Source organism: Malaclemys terrapin, chromosome 4 (assembly GCF_027887155.1).
Source record: "Malaclemys terrapin pileata isolate rMalTer1 chromosome 4, rMalTer1.hap1, whole genome shotgun sequence".
Taxonomy (NCBI): domain Eukaryota; kingdom Metazoa; phylum Chordata; order Testudines; family Emydidae; genus Malaclemys; species Malaclemys terrapin.
Genome location: NC_071508.1, coordinates 309245 through 318279, shown reverse-complemented (window position 1 = coordinate 318279; position 9035 = coordinate 309245).

Genomic DNA, 9035 nt, shown 5'->3' with positions numbered 1-9035 from the left:
GGGGGGGAGATGGCTCTGACCTCCCAAGGGGGGCTGGGATGCCTGGGACCCCCAGATGGACCTAACTGAGGGGGGCCCTGTTGTCTGTGCCTGCAAGACCTGTCTTGGACTGTATTCCTGTCATCCAAATAAACCTTCTGCTTTACTGGCTGGCTGAGAGTCATGGTGAATCGCAGGAGGCCGGGGATGCAGGGCCCTGAGTCCCCCAATACTCTGTGACAACTGGTGGTAGCGGTGGGATTTACTGCACCCCGTGGACGGCGCTTCCTGCAGTAAGTGACTGGGGAGCAGTGAAACGAAGGGGGATTGATGGGGACCAGGCGTGCTGAAGAGTGAGAGAGAGACAGTTATTACCCCTGGGAGTGTGTGACCAGCGAGAAGGACTTTTGCGGTAACAGGGTCCCCCGGGGGGATCGCAGCGAGTGGTCCCAGGGGCGGAGGAGTCTGCAGCTCGACCCTGGCAGAGAGGCGGTGACCTCGAGAAGGGCTGGCACACTAGGGGTCCCCTGGGAACTGTGGGGAGCTGTGAGCACACAGGCCGGTGAGTGGCCAGCAGGAAGATGTATGCCAAGCGGCTTAAGAGCGACCTGGTGGAGCTGTGCAAGCAGAGGGGGCTGCGCATTGGGAGGCTCACCAAAGAACAGCTCATTGCCCGGCTGGAGGCGGAGGATCGCGCGAATGAACTGATCCCTGTGTCTCAGGGAAGCAGCCTGGCAAATGCAGCGCAGGCACCAGTGTCTGTCCCAGCTGGGAGTGGTCAGCCGGCTGCTGAGGGCTTCCCGAGACCCCTCCTTCCTATGCCTAGGGGAAGGGTGGGGAGGAGCCCAGCAAATACCGAGGGCGCCGTGACCCCCCCGGCCAGCAGGGGATCCTCCCGGCGACGTTCGGCATCCGTGGAGCGGAATTGGCTGGAATGGGAGAAAGAGCTAAAACTGAGAGAGCTGGAGGATCGTGAACAACAGAGACAGCATGAAGAGAGACAGCGTCAGCATGAACGGGAGGAGAAAGAGAGACAGAGACAGCATGAACGGGAGGAGAAAGAGAGACAGAGACAGCATGAAGAGAGACAGCGTCAGCATGAACGGGAGGAGAAAGAGAGACAGCATCAGCATGAACTGGAACTGGCGAGATTGAAGGGCAGCGAACCCCCGGCTGCGGTGAGTGAGGGGGGACCCAGGACTGCATGGAGCTTTGATAAGTGCATCCTGGCCCCACGCAAGGAGGGGGAGGACATGGATGACTTCCTGGAGGCCTTTGAGACGGCCTGCGAGCTGCACCGGGTTGATCCCGCGGACAGACTCCGGGTCCTTACCCCCTTACTGGACCCCAAAGCCGTGGCATTGTACCGCCAACTGGAAGAGGCAGAGAAAGGGGACTACGAACTATTCAAAAAGGCCCTGCTACGTGAGTTTGGGCTGACTCCTGAGATGTACCGGGAAAGGTTCCGGAGTCAGGATAAAACCCCTGAGATCTCATATCTGCAACTAGCCGTCCGCATGGAAAGATACGCCAGCAAGTGGGCTGGTGGGGCCCAGACGAAGGAGGACCTGGTCAAACTGCTGGTACTGGAGCAACTGTATGAGCGGTGCCCATCCGACCTGAGGCTGTGGTTGGTGGACAGAAAGCCAGAGAACCTGCGACATGCAGGGCGGCTGGCCGATGAGTTTGTAAAGAGCCAGTCAGGAGATAAAAGGGAGGAGTCCCAAAGGAACAGTCCCACCACAACGCAGAGAGAGAGTCACTATGGGACCTCCCAGTAGGAAAATACAGAAAAAACCCATCAGAGGGGAACGTCCGGCATCAGGACCATCCGACCCACTCAAGGGGACCCATGGGACATGGGCTGCTACCACTGTGGCCAAAAAGGCCACATACGGGCCCAGTGCCCCAGGTTCAGGGACAGACTGAGCAGACCGAACCCACAGAGGGTTGACTGGGTAGAGACCCAGCCCGGCGAGAGGCAGCATTCCCAGGGAAGGGGGGCTGGCAGAGTACCACCTGCTAAGGAGGGAGGAGAGCTCCAGGCCAGCTCCTCAAGGGGGCTGGATGCTCCAGACTCAGGGTTTTTGGTTTATACGGTAGGCGCGGGGCTGTCCCTCCGGAGAAAGTACCTTGTTCCCCTGGAGGTGGATGGGAGGAAGGTCAATGGCTAGTGGGATACGGGCGCAGAGGTGACGCTGGCCCGGCCCGAGGTGGTGGCCCCAGATCAGGTGGTGCCCAACACCTACCTGACCCTGACGGGGGTGGGCGGAACACCAGTCAAAGTGCCCGTGGCAAGGGTACACCTGAAGTGGGGGGCCAAGGAGGGCCCCAAGGATGTGGGGGTACACCCGTATTTGCCCACTGAGGTATTGATGGGGGGAGACCTGGAGAACTGGCCAAACAACCCCCAAAGGGCACTGGTTGTGACCCGCAGTCAGAGCCGGCGAGGGGCGCTGCGCCCTGGCCTTGGGGGGGGTGCCTTGCCTGAGGCGCAGGACCCTAACCTGGTGGGGAGGGAACGCCCAGGGACACGGCTCAGGGAGGCTGCAGCTTCAGACCCAGCCGGGGAGAGAGAGCAGGTGGCCATCCCTGTCCCAGCTGCTGAGTTCCAGGCCGAGTTGCAGAGAGATCCCTCCTTGCGGAAGATAAGGGACCTGGCCGACCTCAATGCGGTACAGACCATGGGGAGAGGTGGCCGGAAAAGGTTCCTGTGGGAGAAGGGGTTCCTGTACCGAGAATGGGCTCCCCCAGGGAAAATGGAGTCGGGGGGATCAGGAGGCAGCTGGTGGTACCCCAGAAGTATCGCCGCCAGCTGCTGTGCCGGGCCCATGACATTCCCCTCTCAGGGCACCAGGGAACCTGGCGTACCCAGCAGAGGCTGCTACGGAGCTTTTACTGGCCTGGGGTCTTTGTTACTGTCCGACAGTACTGCGGATCCTGTGACCCCTGTCAGAGGGGGAGGAAGGCCTGGGACAAGGGGAAAACAGCTTTAGGACCCTTGCCCAGCATAAAGGATCCTTTCCAGAGGGTGGCCAAGGTTAAAAGGGCGGCTCTAAACCAAGAGAGCCCAAAGCACAGACCTCCAGACTGGAGCGCTGGGAGAAGACCACAGCCCAGTTGGAACCCCAGAGGTATGGGGGTGGGAAAAGGGCACAGGCCGCATAAACCTTCCCACATGCGAACTGCGAGTGCCATCAAGCACCCCGACCTAAGGGGGGGGGCGTGAAACTGGAGGGGCCTGGTGTAATTCTCACCAAGGAATGGGAGGGATGCGGGGGCATCCATGGGAACGGGGGTAGGTTCGAACTTCCCTGGGTCACTGGCTAAAGTGACCCTGCTCAGTTCGGTCTCGAAGGGGGGAGATGTGACGAACTGGGCCTGTTCTTACTGTGATCTGTGAATGCTGACAGGGGAGTGTGGCTAGGATAGTCTGCATTGGGGGATGGGAGTCTGCCCGAAGGCGAATACCTGAGCGTGTAACATGAGAACCCAGGAAGGGGTTGGAGGCCAGGTGACACCTTGGCCCGGGAAACTGAACAAAGGCTGTGGGACGGGTCGCTGAAGGCAGAGTTTTGGAAGCTGGGTGGTGAGATAGCTGGGGGGAGAGATGGCTCTGACCTCCCAAGGGGGGCTGGGATGCCTGGGACCCCCAGATGGACCTAACTGAGGGGGGCCCTGTTGTCTGTGCCTGCAAGACCTGTCTTGGACTGTATTCCTGTCATCCAAATAAACCTTCTGCTTTACTGGCTGGATGAGAATCATGGTGAATCGCAGGAGGCCGGGGATGCAGGGCCCTGAGTCCCCCAATACTCCGTGACAACTGGGGACCCAGCCTGGGGAACAAGGGCCCTGGGCTGCCTGGAATGTGCAGCGCGGGTGACGAAGCAGGGGGGTTCTTCTTGTTTTCAGTGGGTTGCATGCAGAGGGAGGGGGACTCAGTTTCCCTGGGATTACTGGTTTAACGAGGGGAGGGGAGAGGGTGTTTGTTGGGACACAGGACCAGCAACGGAACTTGGGAACCCAGACAATGGCCTGGAGAATGGATACCCCAGCGACTGGGGACCTGGGGACCGGGAGGCCCAGCTAGACGCCACAGCCGGTTCTGGCCAGAGAGGAACAAAGGATGGAAGAGAGAGGTCCCCATTGACCTGTCTACCTTGGACTGAAGACAAACGACAGGGGAGGAGCTGTTGGGGCCAGTGATAGCGGATGCCCAGCTGGGAGCAGGGGGGCTCGAGGTTGGAGAGGGGGAGCAGGCAGAGCCCACCTGGATGCAGGGAGACTGGGATGTGCTGGGCTGAGGGAGGCCAGGCCTGAGGCCCTGAGAGTTTCCTGTGTTGGGTTCAACTCTCAATAAACCCTCCTGTTTTATGCTGGCTGAGAGTCACTCCGGGCTAGAGAACAGGGTTGCAGCAACCCCTTCGGGGGTGGAGGCCCCGGGGGCCCAGAGCGAGGGGACTCCCTGAGGGGGCCCACGGCAGAGACAGACGTGCTCAGGCTCGGAGAGGTGTGGCTCCAGGAGGCGGAGGGGCCTGACCCCGAGAGAGAGTGGACCCCTGAGAAGGGCTGTCTCAGTGAAGGGGGTTCCCACCACTGACTGTACAGAGCCAAGAGAGAGCGCGAGTCCTGTGAGTCCATGACACCCCTGCTCTGTGTATCAGCAGCCGTGAGCGTGCCAGGCAGTGGGCCCAGGGGCTCGTCCTGGGGTGCAGCAGGGCCCAGCCAGACCAAGGCAATGCCTGACCCGAGCGCTGGCTCCCAGCAGAGAGGCCTGTGGGGATCAGGGGGCGATCGCGGCCCAGTAACAACACCTGCACAGAGGGTGCAGAGACGGCTTTACTGCGCATGGGCTGAGCACTGACAGCTGCTCAGGGTGTGTGAGAGCCACATCTCAGCAACGCACACGGTACAGTGAGGGGCCGGGACTGAGGGGACATGTGGGGCCACGGGGCTGCCCATGTGACAGTCTGAGCCAGGTCCAGGTTATCTGAACGGTTCCTGTATCTGCACTGACCAGCCATTTGTGTGGGGTCAGAGCGAGGGGGGAACCACATTCCAGCCACACGCAGGAGTGAGGGGCTGGAGCAAGGCCCTGTGGGGCTGAAAGCGACAGAGAGGGGATACAGGGTCATCCTGCGTCTGCCGCACAGGGAGGGGGATGGGCAGCTTTTATTGACACCCGGATCTCGGGGAGCAGGGATGCTGCTGCGACCTCGCGGGGGAGACAGGACCGACAGATGCAGGGATGGACCCATCAGCAATTCAGCTGGGGCCCCAGTGAGAACGAGGCGCGATGCACAGGCAGCTCCATGGGCCGCGCTCATGGGATCCCCTTCTCTAGCCGCTCAGCAGGGACGGCACCGCCTGTCCCTCTGCCGCTTCCTCTGGCTGCGCCCCACGGTAATCTCCAGCGTCGGGGGGTCCAGATCGACTCCCGCACCTGTGCCAGCAACAAGGAGAGCGTTAGAGCCCAGGCAGAGGGGGACACGGTCGCTGGCAGCGTGGGTGGGCAGAGCTCTGGCAGGTCCCTCGGACCAGTTACCCCACAGGGGAGATGCAGCCACGTCCTCCCTGCCCAAGGAACTGGCTTCCTGCCGTGAGCTCGTGTCACCAGACCGAGGGCTGGCGTCCCGGCAGGGCCGTACCAGTACCGATGCTGTGCTCGCCCGGAGGGGCCTCTGCCCTTAGCCCTTACCTGCCCACGCCTCCTCCCAGAGCAGTAACAGCTCCAGCCCCCCAGGGCCATGGCCAGCAGGAGAGCCCCTCGCAGTGTCCACAACAGAATCCTCAGCCCCGGCTCCAGGCGGCCGCGCTCCTCCTCCGGCCCTGGCAAAGGGAGCAGGTGAGAGAGAGATGCCCGGCACCTCTGCCCCCCTGCTCCTGCCGTGGTCCCTGTGACCTGCTGCCTAGCCAGGGAGCTGAGCTCAGCTCCTGGGGAAATGCCTGGGGGTTCCCCCGCCCGGCCCGTGGACACTATGGGAGATTCCCCCGGGACGTGCCTGCCAACGGGAGCCCAGGTGTTACCCCCGGCACCAGAACGGGGGCCGGAGGGGGTCGTGAGAGGTACATGCCCCATCCTGGCTCTGAAAGGGTTAATGTGGGCCGGAGAGGCCCATCACCCACCTGGCTGCACCTGGCGGAGGGCTGGCCCAGCTGAGCTGAGTCCGAGGGGAGAGGGGCCGGGTGCTACAGAGACAGGACGTGTGGAGCAGAAGGGGCTGCGGGAGGAACGCTGCCCTTGTCTGGGATTCGAGAGTTTGGGAGGCTGGGGGCGGCTCTGGGCTCCTCTCCCGATAAGTCGATAAGAGGCCAGGAGGTCCCCGGAGCAGCCGCCGGGGGAACAAGCCTCAGTGGGGAGGTAAAGGCAGGATCTGGCCCTCCAGGGAGGGGGGTCCAATGGAGGAACAGGCAGGGGATGAGGGTGAGCGAGCGCCCGCAGAGCGGGGTGTGAGGCCCAGGGCCCTCGAGTCAGCCCGGAGCCCTGTTGTCAGGACATTGGGCTGGGACTCGTTGGCCTTTGGTTTCCCTGGCAGGGGCGGCAGTAAAACGTGAGCTGGCCGGAGAGCGGGGTCAGGAGAAGGGAGACCGCGGCAGAGCCAGAGCGACGGCTGGCAGGGGGCACTGGCCGAGGGGAGCCCGATACGCCACGTCCAGCCACGCGGGGGCGCCCCAGCTGTGAGTCGGTTATTTACTGGGGAGCGCAGAGACCCCGACGGGATCCGGCAGGGGGAGATCACGGGGGTCAGTGACTCTAACTCGGCACATGGGCATGGGAGGGGTGGTTCTGACGTGGGGGGCTCCAGATGGGTGGGAGGGAGGGATAGTGCAGGGGAGAGCCAGGAGTAACGGGGTGAAATGATACAAGGGGGTTCTGGTTGGAGCATAGAATTAACCCTGGTGTGGGGGGGGTCTGTGAGCCAGGGAATCCCCTCTCCGTGGGAAGGGCCGGGAGCCCCAGAGCTGGGGGGGTCTGTGAGCCGGGGGATCCCCTCTCCGTGGGAAGGGCAGGGATCCCAGGGCTGAGGGGGGTTGTGAACTGGGGGTCCCCTCCCCAAAGGAAAGTCTGGGAGCTCCAGGGCTGGGGGGCAGGTTGTGGGGGATCCTCACACCCTGGACGGGGCAGACGTGCTGAGGCCTCACCCCTGAAGGCGATCCGGGAGTCGGCCTGGCGGGACTGGTTCAGCAGGGGGTGCTGTGCCCGGCAGGAGAACAGCGCCCCCAGATCCCGCTCCGTGGGGGTGAAGCTGTAGACGGTCACCAGGCTGAAGGTCCCGTCCCGGTGCCCCCGGCGTGCGGCAGAGACGAAGGAGGCGTTTAGCTCCTGCCCGTCCCGGAGCCAGGACACTACGATGTCCTGGGGGTAAAACCCCCGCACGCAGCACACCAGGGCGCTGTCCTCGTCCCTCCGCACCACAGGGCTGGGCACCTCGACCCGCGGCAGCGCTGGGGAGACAGAGACGGGGAGTCCAGCGAGCCGGGCAGGGGAAGCTCTGCGGGGAGAGGAGGTCGCAGGGGAAGCGGCTGGGGTGGAAGGTCCCAGCTGAAAGGGCAGGGAACGGTTCTCCAGGTGTCCAGCTCCCCCCGCGGTGTCCGTCCCTGCTCCCCATCCAGGGCAGCCTGGGGCGTCGGCCCCATCACAGGCTTTCCCACCAGCCAGTGCTGGCAGCCCCAAACCCGCCCCGTCCCCTCCACAAAGGCCCCGTGGCTCCTCCAGCCCCCCGGGAGCCCTGGGACTCGCTCACCTCCCTCCAGAGAATTCGGCTCTGCAGCCATCCCGGGGCTGGGCCGAGCTCGCCAGGGGCCCAGTGACACAGCCCTGCCCAGCCGGGAGCACGGGGCGAGGCCGGGGCGTGACTCTACCTGCCACCTGTAAGCGGACGCTGCCCTCTCCGTGCCGCCCCCCGTAGCGCACGGAGCAGCGGTAGGGGCCCTGGTCGGCCAGCGTGACCCGGGGCAGGAGGAGCGAAGCGTTGCCCCTGGGCAGCTCCGGGGCAAAGAGCTCTGCCCCCTTCCTCGTGGTGACCGCGATGCCGTCCAGCTCCATCAGCGTCTGGCCCTGGAAGTACCAGGTCACCCGCAGCTGCCCGGCCCCCTCGTCTGCCCCATGCGGGGCCGCGGGGAAGCTGCATTTCAGGAGCATGTCGGAGCCCAGGAGCGCCGTCACCGGGGAGGGGTCGGTGGAGACGAGGAAAGTGCCGGCTGTGGGGGAAGCACGATACAGATCTGGGGTCCTGGGGGGAAAGGCCTCGTGTCCCATTCCCCCCACAGCCTGCCAGCCCCCTGCCCTGGATCCGGGGGGGAGCTGGCACCCCCCAGAATGGAAAGGCCCCATGTCCCATTCCCCACCCCATCCCCCACCCTGAGCCAGCCAGTCCCCACCCTGGGGCTGGATCAGAGCTGGTGCTGCCTAGGGGCAGGGTTGCCAACTTTCTAATCACAGAAACCGGAACACCCTTGTCCCACCCCCTTACCCCAAATCCTCACCCCTTGCCCCATCCCTTCTCTGAGGCCCCGCCCCTCTGGGGCTCCTGGTCCTTCCCACAGAGAGGGGATCCCCTGGCTCACAGACCCCCCACACACACCAGGAGGGGGCTCTGGGCTCGAGCAGGGGATTGGGGTGTGCGAGGGGGCTCCAGGCTGGGGTAGGGGGTTTGGGTGTGGGAGGTAGCTCTGGACTGGGGCAGGGGGGTTGGGGTGTGGGATGGGGCGAGGGGTGCAGGCTCTGGGCAGGGCTGTCCTCAGGCAGCGCCTGGAAGCAGCGTTACGTCCCACCGGCTCCTAGGCAGAGGTGCAGCCAGGAGGCTCCACGTGCTGCCCCTGCTTCTATTGGCCGCAGTTCTTGACCAATAGGAGCTGCGGAGCCGGTGCTTGGGGCAGGGCAGTGCACAGAGCCCCCACGGGAGCCCCTGCGGCCTGCACGTGGGAGCTGGAGGGACGAGCTGACCACTTCCGGGAACCGCACAGAGCCAGGTAGGGAGCCTGCCAGCCCCTCTGCGCTGCCGAGTGGAAAACCGGACGCCTGGCAACCTTACCTCGAGGGGATAGGGAAAGTT